A 9290-nucleotide genomic window follows, 5' to 3' on the forward strand; every position below is an offset into this window, starting at 1 on the left:
GTGGGATAAACTTGGAGTACAACTTGTGAGGGCGGTGTGTCGTGGGTAGGTTTGAGTATTATCTGTGGAGTACTGCTGTAGGTGTTAATAGTTATTTGCTCGTATTTGTTACAAGATGAGCCGTGTCGTTCCGTGTGACGCGTAATGGGAGGACGGCGTAGTAGCGGTATTCTGAAAAAGAGCCCGTTAGGGTGTATTTTAGCTCACAGGAAAGAGATTGAGGAACCACCTGGTGATAATGTGAATAGAGCAACCTTGATGAAATCTTGTGAGCAGAGGCCATAGTATAAATTGGACAAGGAAGGAAAGGCTGTGCGCAAAGCGCGGTGCTGCACCCGGGCGCCCCAATGCCGTGCCGCAGCGCGCCTCAGTGCTGCCGCCCTGTGGCGAAACTCGGGTACTGCAGCGCACGGCCGGGGGCAGAGGCGCTGTTCGCCCCGCAGGGCTCGCGGCCAGGTATCTGTGTGTCAGTGTCCGTCCCCATTTGTGTAAAAACGACATCCCTGCCTCGGTGGCTCCTTAGAACGTTTAAAGATGTAAATATTGCTACCACTAACATTGTCGATCCGGCTTCTTTCCTCAGTGTCAAGCAAAGGAGCGCGGTTTGTTGTTTCCTTTTAAAGGCGGCTGTTGGAAGCCGCGCGGGCAAAGGGCGTGGGGGTCCCGGCAGGGTGGCGAGAAGGCGAGTGAGGATGCAGAGCGGGCCAATCAGATCGCTCGGGAGGGCTGGAGGGGCGGAGCGCTGATAGGCGGGGAGAATGGCAATTGATGTGCGCAGGCAGCCAATCAGATTGCCAGAGGGGCGGGCGTTGAGGCCTCAGTACTGCGCATGCCTAAATTGCGCAGTCCTCAGTCAGGTCTGACCCTGTGGCGGGCACCTGGGCGCGGAGCGCGGGAAGGAGCATCCAATAGGAGGACGGCGCGCTGGGGTGAAAAGCAGCCAATCAGAGCGCACCGACTCAATCCTGTTTGAACAGCTGCCTCCCTGGCAAGCGCGTCCGTGGTGTCTCGGGGCGGGCACCGGGAGTTAACGGGGAAACGGGGGTCGAGGCGAGGGAGGGGAGGCTGCGGAGCGCTCATTTTGGCCTCTCCTTCCCCTTGCCCTGCCTCTCCGTCCCTTTTGCCTCTCTCTCCCTCTCTCTGTGTCACCTTGTCTTGCTCCCTGTCCCTATCTTTCTCTGACAAGCTGACCTGCTCCTTGCCCTCCTTTTGTATGGAATCACAGGCTCATTCTGCTTGGAGAAGACATGTGCAATTTTCTAATGACTTGACGGTTTAGAGAAACGGCCTGGAAGAGATCATTCCTTTGTCTTTTTTTGGTGTGTGTGTTTTTTGTGTTGTTGTTGTTTTTTTTTTTTTTTCCCCACGTGGGGGAAAAAAAAAAAAAAAAAAAAAGAGGAGGCAAATTCAGTGCCTCTGCGGAGAAGCTGGCGACCAGTTTTAGTTAAGAACGCACACCCCGTTGGCGAACGGGTCCCGCGGCAGTTCCACGTGTTGCAGGTAAAAGAAGGCAGTTTGATCTGCCATAGAGGAACAGCCGCCTCTTTCCCTCCTTAGGGTCGAGCGTTGCCCTTGTCTTTGTTCACATGAATTTATGGGCACGCTGGAAATAGCCTTTAAGATTTATATGTAGAGTTTAATCTAAGTGGTAAGTGGCATGGGCATAGTTAATTTTTGAACACCTTGCTGCCAGTTGAAATGTAAGGGATGAAATGTGATGGGAAGTAATAAGTAAATTTGGGTTTGACTTCTAGGGTGTTTTTTTCCCCATTAGTGTAAATCAATGGCACCGTTGTCCTGTGGCTCAATCTCCGTTCTGTTCCGTGGAGTCTTCAATTTAGGATGTTCAGGTAAGAAAGTTTGTCCTTCCAAAGAATGACCAGCCATTGGTAGGACAGAGAGAGGCTTTTAAGTGCATGATCAGAATTTAAGCCAAATTCCACTTGACAGTGCTGCTGTTGGTTTTGGCTTTCACTGGTTTCCCCACAGCTCCCTAGTGTTTGGGAGCTCGGAGTGGGCATTTTTTTCCCCCAGGGAGAGGCTATGCTTAAGAATGAATTTGTTTCCTTAGAGGAGTGAGAGTCCGTTTGTGTAACACAAAGAGAAACCCCAGCCTAGTCGAGTTCTGAGTGTGTGTCTGTGAGATGGCTGCTTTACTTTGATGAGTTCACACCTGTGCAGTTGTAATGCCAAAGAGCAATGCAAGATAGGAGGGTTTTTTCCGCTGTGGGGGGGGATGCAGAAAACCAGAGCTAAGGTGCGGTTGCAGGCTTGGTGGTGTGGCGAGTGGGGCGCCGCTTCGGTGGGAGCTCGGGGTGAGGCCCAGCGGGTTCTGTGTCCTGTACGCGTGGCTTTCGTGCCGCGGCTCTCTGTGTGCGTTTTTGTTTTGTTGTGTTTGTTTTTTGTTTATTTTTCTGCGGGATTCCCGCGAAACGCGGCACAGCCGCTCGGCCCGGGCTGCCGCGGCGGTCTCAGTGCTGCCGTCCTGTGGGCAAAGCGCGGTGCTGCACCCGGGCGCCCCAATGCCGTGCCGCAGCGCGCCTCAGTGCTGCCGCCCTGTGGCGAAACTCGGGTACTGCAGCGCACGGCCGGGGGCAGAGGCGCTGTTCGCCCCGCAGGGCTCGCGGCCAGGTATCTGTGTGTCAGTGTCCGTCCCCATTTGTGTAAAAACGACATCCCTGCCTCGATGGCTCCTTAGAACGTTTAAAGATGTAAATATTTCTACCACTAACATTGTCGATCCGGCTTCTTTCCTCAGTGGATCCGTTTTGCAGTCGGTGGCCCACGATTGCTTGGAAACAGCAGAAGCTGTTCGCTCCGGCGGAGCGGATTGAAAGGACCAGCCGCTGGAGGATGCTGAAGACTCCTGGGTCGCTGATGGAAGCAGCTTTGCATAAAGCAAGGGGTACGTGAACCTGGGCATGCAGTGACGACTGCCCAGCAGGTAATGGAAGCTAAACCTTTACCTCCAACGCCCGACAAAAATAACGCCAAGAAATGCCACTGAAAAAAACACAGTCAGGGAGGGTTTTTTTAAAATTTCCTTTAGTTCCCCCCCCCTCTCCCCCGCCCTGCTGCGTTTAGTGCAGTGAATGACCCATTGGGAGATGACTGTGGATCTGGCTGTTGAAGGGTGTCTGAAGGAGAAGGAGATGTGTGTAGAGCAGGATTGGTTGTGGGGGTGAGTGTAACTGGTTTGGCTGTGGGGTTGTAAATTCTTTTTGGAGGCTTCCTAGTTTCTGGTGTCACCTGTGGGGTGAAGCGTCTTTCTGTGTGCAGGTTTGAAAGGTGCGACGTACGGAGCTCCATCATTTGCCACCAGAACTCCAAATCACAGAGACAACGTTGCTGTGCAGCTGCTAAGGACAGTGTGTGTCTCAGGTAGAGTAACGTCCTTTGTGCTCTGTGTGTGTGTTCCTCCCTTGAAACGAAGGCGCGCTGCCCGGAGTTTCACGTTCCGTGTGGTACCTGCTGGGCTGAGTCTCCTCCCTACGCTCGCCCGTTTTAGCCACGTCTCTGCTCCAGCCCAGTTCGGGAGCAGAGTGGGTCATCACTGACTGCAGGGCGGTTGCACCTTCTTCAAGCTGCTAACACAGGAGGATGAATTTGGCTTTCTGCTCACATCACACATTCAGATACTGGGCAAGTTGTGTATCTCCTTCAAAAAAGAAACACTGTCAAGGGGCTGACAGAGCGTGAGTTTCACAACACAACAAACCAACTCTGCTAGGCTTACATCGTTTTGGTAGTGCATAGCATGTTTCACTTAATCCCGTCATTGCAGGTGTCTTCTAGAGCCTCCATTGTCAAATCTTGCTGGTTATTCACCCAATTTCCTTTCCTAACTGTCTTCCCTTTTCCCTTAGGGTTTTGAGAAGCTTGGTCCTGGGGTGTCTGGGGGTTGCCAGCTGACAAAATGACATTGCTGTGGCCTTGCTGAGAACAGGTGTCCCTGTGAGCCACCTCCCGGGAGCAGAGCTGAAGTTGAAAGGCGGCTTGAAAGCCCCGGTGAGAGTTTTCGTTAAAGAAACCGGAGATGATGGGGTTGACGCTGCTATTGAAAAAGGCCAGCCGGTGAGCAAAGGGATAGATATAAATGTGAAAGAAGTGCGACTGGACATCTGAAAGGTTGACATAGTCAGAAAGCATCATCAGAGTCCACAAGGGAAGCCAGGAGAGGGTGAAAAGCAAAACCACAATAATGAGCATTTTGATTACTCTTTGTTTCTTCTTTGACGTGCTGTGCCATCGCTCCTGGCTGTGCTTTCCCACCGTGGGCATCGCAGTGTTGAAGAGAGCAATGCTTATCCTGGCGTACATGATAACAGTGAGCGACAGGGGAGCCAGATAGATGTTCGCAAAGAGAACTGTTGTGTAGATCTTTCTCATTCCTGGGTCAGGCCAGTCCTCTCGGCACCAGTATACGGGGCGGGTTTCGTTGCCGTAGCCGAGGATCACCCTGAAATGTTTCTCTTCTTGTACGTGCAGCATGACGGCAGAAGGACACGTGATTGCGATGGCCAGAATCCAAGTGACGGCTATGATGATGAGTGCAGTTGAAACGGTCAGCTTCTGCTCGAACGGATGAACGATGCAGCGAAACCTGCAGCAAAGATATCCGGCGACATACGTAGAGAAGCTGTTTAAGGAACGCTCACTCAAACAGGCAAGCATACGTTCGCTTCTTCAATTGCATGCTTTTTAAACAGATTAAACATGATACTCCAGTTGTTGGAAGCTGTGCTGTTGCTGGAAAAGTTACCATCGTGCGTTGCAAAGGGCCTCAGAAGGGAAACACTGATCAGGAAACTGGAAATAAGTTAGCAGATGCCAGTGTGAAACCAGCCACCGAAAGGACAGAGACCGATACAAAAGCCGCACCTCTGATCCCAGGTGGCTGTCTCCTCCAGCCAACATCAGGAAACCGCAACAAAGAGGATAAGAAATTAATAGGAGATTTATAGCCGAATTAGAATTAGGGTCCAAAGAAGCTGTCACTGGTGACGGGAGAGCAGTGGTACCTCGCAGCGCAAGGAGCTGATGCGCTCTGTTACGATTAGGTGAAAAGGTAAGAGTGAATTTATAAACTGTTTGCGAAGGAGTGACCCAGCAATGTGAAATGTGTCTAGAAAACCATCATCTTAATACTGTATACAGGGTATAAATAAGAACAATTGGACGAGGGAAATGTCCCAGGACAACACTGGCAAATAGGGTTCTCCAAGCTGCCTAGAAAAGAGGGGTATGGCTATTGGGTGGCACTCACAGCAGCTCCCTTCTCAGGTTGGCCAGGAGCATTCCCGTGCCGGGGGGCGGCTGCCGGCCTGTGGGCCGGGGGCTGCGGCTGTTTGGGGCGCTGCCCCCGCTTTGTTTTCCTAGGGGAGCCCCCCCCTGCTTTTTGGGGGTTGTGGTACGTGCACGTGTAAATGACACAATGAGAGTAAATGACACAATGAGCTGCCTGTCGGGGCCGTTTCCCTCGTGTCGCGTGACGGTGTCACTTGTGGCGCCCCAGCGTGAGCAGGGGCCGGCGATGCGGGTGGGGGATGCGGGGGTCAAAAGGGAGTCCCCCTGAAAAGAGGGGGTCACAGTCCCAACGTGCCTGAAAATTCCCGGGGGAGGAGAACACGTGTTCGACCTGTAAACACGAGTGTGGGAATTGCAAACAGAGAAATCTGTCCTTGGTATTTATATATTGCAGGATGGCATTCACGTGTCTATCAAATGCTTTTATATCAACGCCCTTTTCTACTCTATTATATAAAGGATTTTTAGAATGTAAAAAATTCCTGTTGATGGTTTTAAAAATACCAATATCTTGTCTATATGTAAATTAAAAAATGAAGGACTTTTTAAAATGAGAAAAAATTATATAGAAAGCAATTTAAAATAGAGAAAAGTGTGAGTAGGTAGAGCTACCTGTAGTGACTGTGCGTTACATAATCTAAACGGATATTAAATATCATCTCTATGTATTCACTCATACCCGTGTACGTATTTTTTTAATAAGTGCAAATAGATATCTCCGTCTAAACCTATGTAATTGTAAATATGTCAAAATCTGTAGATCTGGAAAGATCCTGAAGCAATGCGGGGCTGTGGGCCCGACGTCCGCTTCCTGCGGCGGGCGAGAGAGCGAGCCCCTCTCTCCGGGTGGCGAAGGCTCCCTCTGCGCGGCGTGCGGCGGGCCGGGGGCCAACGTGCGCGGCAGGGTCCGTGCGCGTATCCTGGAGCGGGACAGCTGCCTGGCGAGCGAGCCAGCGAGGCTCCATGTCCCCGAAGCCTCGTCTCGTAGGAGCCCTGACACCCCACCGTGTTCTCCTAGGCTGAGGACGGCCGAGCGCCCCGAGTTACCGGAGAGGAAGGGAGGAGAGAAGGAGACAGGAGCGTCTGAGCTGTTAGAAGCCTCCTGGCAGCCACCGAAAGCGAGAGCCGCTGTGAGTCCCTGGCCCTCGGGGCCTCGTCCCCGGCTTGTGTGTCCTGGTGCCTCCCTGCCCCTCCGTCTCCTTTTTCCCCACGCTTTCTCTGGCCCGTTCTTTTCCCTGCCATTAGTTTCCTCTCTGTGTCTGTATGTGCTGCTCTGTCTCTTTCCTTCCTCCCTCCCTTCGCCGTCTCTCTCTCTGTGCCTTTGTCGTGCTCGGCGTTGCCGGCTTTCTTCATTCCGTACGGCACTGTTCCCGTCCTCGTTCGCGTTCTGAGCCTTTGTCCCGCCCCGTTTTTTTTCTCTCTTTTTATTTTCTTTTTTCCTGTCCTCCGTCTCTCCGCGGGGCTCCTCATTCCTCTCTTTCTTCCTCCAAGCCCCTGTGTTCCCCGCGGTCTCTCGCTCTGCCATCGTTTTTGCCTGTTGCCCTCTCTCTTGCTTCCCGTTGATAGGAGGAACAAAAATCTTGTAGAAAGCCCTTGGCATAAGGCAGCAAGACCAGGCCTAACGGAACAGAAACCTAACAGAGAAACACTAGCTCTGTAGGGACTGGAGGTGGGGCAAAGCGGGATGTCGTTGGCTCGCAGGCTGGGAAAATGGGACGTTCCACTAAATGGAGAAGGAGCTACTTGAGTAGCAGCACAAAATGACAGCGGGCGTGCTCAAGAAATGAGGTCGAGGAGCCGACACCGGGGCAGGGGGCACCGGGCTCCAGGGGCACCGGGGACTGCTGGAGACTCTTGATGGACACTGGCATACCAGAGATGGACTGCCAGCGAAGGGTGGGGTTATGGAAAGAACTTCTGTTTAATGCACTAACTAAGCGGTAGAAGCAAATGAATATGCAATAGGTGTATGTAAAGAATACCAAGAAGCGTGAATCACACGTACGCTCAAATACAGGGGCCATCCTCTGAGCGTGCGGTGCGCTGTATTGAAATTGCCCGCCGTTTAACACTTTCAGAACAGCGTTAGAGAGTCTTTTTTGCCGACTTTTTGGTATCTCTCCGCGTCCCGTGGTTCCTCGCCGTGTCCCCGTGTCCCGCTCCCTGCCCGTGGTCGCGTTCCTCTCTGTCCCGTTGACCGTGCCGGGTTTTTTTCCTCCGTCTCCGCGCCGCTGCCGCCGCGCCGATTTGTTTCTTTCTGTGCCCTGTTCCTGGTGCTCTTCCGGCCTCTTTTCCTCTGTCCCCGCCGCTGCTTTGATCTCTGCCTTGTTTTTTCAGAGCCCTGTCCCTTTTCTCTCTTCTCGCTTTTGAAGAGAAGCTGCCAAGTTAACGTATACTGCGATGAAGTTATAGAAGGTGTACCCGTCATTAACCAGTTGACATGAGGTAAATGCTTTCTGACCGCCTGCACGATGAGGGGATATTTTTCACCTTTTAGATCCGTCTGCACGACAAGAGGGAGATGGAAGATTAAGTAACACGTTGTTTAGAAGCTGAGAGCTTAGTTTATATTTGACTAATAATTAACAGATGTATTGTCAGCGAGAAACTAAACGATTATAACTAACATCGTCAAATGAAATAAAGAACGTGGCTTAGCAGTGCTGCTGACTCTGCCGTCCCGTTTCTTTCCCCGTTGCAGCCGGTGAGCCAGCCGGAGGACCCGCTCTGTCCGGCCGCAGGGCCCGTGGAGCCGAGGACTCTCTTGGCGCACCCCGGGGATGTCTCTGGAGAGACTCCTCGTCTCGGTCGGATCGCCGCGGGGACGGACGAGGACCTCTGGTGAGAAGTGTTTCTTCTCTGAAATTTGGGACCGGTCACGTGCTCGCGAACTGTCCGTAAGTCGTGGTACGGAATTTCGGCAGGATAGCGTGGACGGGGTTGCGAGCACCTTAGAGGTATACAGTAGTTGCTGTGGAGTTGTTTGTGCGGCCAGCTTTTGGTGTTGGTTGTTCCCGTGCTCCGTTGTGGTGCAAAGCTGGCTCTGTATGTAGCCGTGAAGTGTACTGTAGTTGGGTTTAATTCTTGGATGTGCCTTGGTTCTGACTATGCACTTGAACACCGAAAACTACAGCAGGAGCTGCTGTGGCTTTAACTTGCAAGGAGTGTGAGCGTTGTGGAGCCATCTGTGTTGCAGAGTGTCCTAATTGCGGTGCTGAGTGTTAGAGAGATTTGAGCTGGGTACCGGAATTGTTTTGTTTTGGAGACGGTGGGATAAACTTGGAGTACAACTTGTGAGGGCGGTGTGTCGTGGGTAGGTTTGAGTATTATCTGTGGAGTACTGCTGTAGGTGTTAATAGTTATTTGCTCGTATTTGTTACAAGATGAGCCGTGTCGTTCCGTGTGACGCGTAATGGGAGGACGGCGTAGTAGCGGTATTCTGAAAAAGAGCCCGTTCGGGTGTATTTTAGCTCACAGGAAAGAGATTGAGGAACCACCTGGTGATAATGTGAATAGAGCAACCTTGATGAAATCTTGTGAGCAGAGGCCATTGTATAAATTGGACAAGGAAGGAAAGGCTGTGCGCAAAGCGCGGTGCTGCACCCGGGCGCCCCAATGCCGTGCCGCAGCGCGCCTCAGTGCTGCCGCCCTGTGGCGAAACTCGGGTACTGCAGCGCACGGCCGGGGGCAGAGGCGCTGTTCGCCCCGCAGGGCTCGCGGCCAGGTATCTGTGTGTCAGTGTCCGTCCCCATTTGTGTAAAAACGACATCCCTGCCTCGGTGGCTCCTTAGAACGTTTAAAGATGTAAATATTGCTACCACTAACATTGTCGATCCGGCTTCTTTCCTCAGTGTCAAGCAAAGGAGCGCGGTTTGTTGTTTCCTTTTAAAGGCGGCTGTTGGAAGCCGCGCGGGCAAAGGGCGTGGGGGTCCCGGCAGGGTGGCGAGAAGGCGAGTGAGGATGCAGAGCGGGCCAATCAGATC

The sequence above is a fragment of the Patagioenas fasciata genome, chromosome 5, assembly GCF_037038585.1.
Source record: "Patagioenas fasciata isolate bPatFas1 chromosome 5, bPatFas1.hap1, whole genome shotgun sequence".
Taxonomy (NCBI): domain Eukaryota; kingdom Metazoa; phylum Chordata; class Aves; order Columbiformes; family Columbidae; genus Patagioenas; species Patagioenas fasciata.